Raw genomic sequence first — 1,456 nt, forward strand, 5'->3', positions numbered from 1 at the left:
AGAAGAGAAAAGAGAGAGAGGGGGAGAGAGAGAGAGAAAGAGAGAAAGAGAGAGAGAGAGAGAGAGAGAGAGAGAGAGAAAGAGAGAGAGAGAGAGATTATGCCTATCCATCTTTCAACATAACATAAGTATTGATTAGGGACCTTTATCTTGTAATGCAATGGCAGTTTCATTTTGATCTTGATGATGTGTATTCAGAATGACATATCATCAAACAAAAATAGACAGCTAACTGACAGAGTAAAAGATCTAAATATAAAAACACAACCACAATGAATATAACGCGAACAAGAAGAAATAAAACGTGGAACTAAGGCGTAGCTGGATTTTAAAAGTACAATTTTATCTCTGTATGAGTAATATAAAAAAAAGAAAGTGTGTTTAGGAGCACAATAAGGGTTCAACGTTTTTCTCAACAACACACCATTATTTACGTTGTCGTAACTCCGGTCTCAACAAACTCTTGAGACATGACTAGATCCTAGCTAAGTGGATGAAGAACCTTTGAAACTCTCAAATTATAAGAGAAAGTGAGTAACACCCACACTTTGAGATGCAGACCTAGGCCACCAGCAAGGCCGTCCAGTGGATATCAACATGATTATCCTTTGAGAAGCAGAGGTTCGAAAAGTCCGCAATACTATACTTTTTCTGGGGTGCGGAAATGCTTGTATTTAACATAAACGAAATCGAAAGTCTATTCACTGCTTTGCCTCAAAAGTTGAATTTGAAATACACCCTGTATATGTTAGGATAAAAAAGAAATGTATTGATCATCAAGTATGTATTACCCTACATTAAAAAACATAATGTATGAGCACACAGCTGCAGAACACTCAAGCTGAATGGGGGAAATGAGAAATAACAATAATTCGGCATCGAGGCTAGTCAGTATACTTGCTGATCTGTTAGAGTTAATACCCCACCTAATCAAAGTGCTAGTTCTTTTTCCGAGGGGGGGGGGGGGGGTCGGAAAGAGACGAACTCAGGAAAAAATATTTTACGAAAGACTGATAGACGATCTTTTCCTCTACCCTTTCTCCAATTTTCTTGCAGAAAGTTTGGAACCATTTCACTGCTATATGTTGATTAAAAAAAACAACTAAAAGTAAAACTTAACTAATTATTACTTTTCAGGAAGCCTAATGAAATATCAAACGATTCCTATGAACGTCCGACACCACAGATTGATTGATAGGGTAATGTCATTCATTCGCCTTAATCGTCATTAAATCAGTGATTTGAGTCTTATCAAATTTAGCTGTTTGCCTGATTCAATATAATGAAAGAACTTACTGATCGTGTTACTGCTACTTTGTCGTAGTGAGTGGTATTCATGACGTGAGTAAGATGTCCATATATAACTACTTGTCTTTTTCTTATGTGTACAGAAAATGATCATGATAATAATAATAATAATAATAATAATAATAATAATAATAATAATAATAATAAT

Source organism: Aplysia californica, unplaced genomic scaffold, assembly GCF_000002075.1.
Source record: "Aplysia californica isolate F4 #8 unplaced genomic scaffold, AplCal3.0 scaffold00127, whole genome shotgun sequence".
NCBI classification, from domain to species: domain Eukaryota; kingdom Metazoa; phylum Mollusca; class Gastropoda; order Aplysiida; family Aplysiidae; genus Aplysia; species Aplysia californica.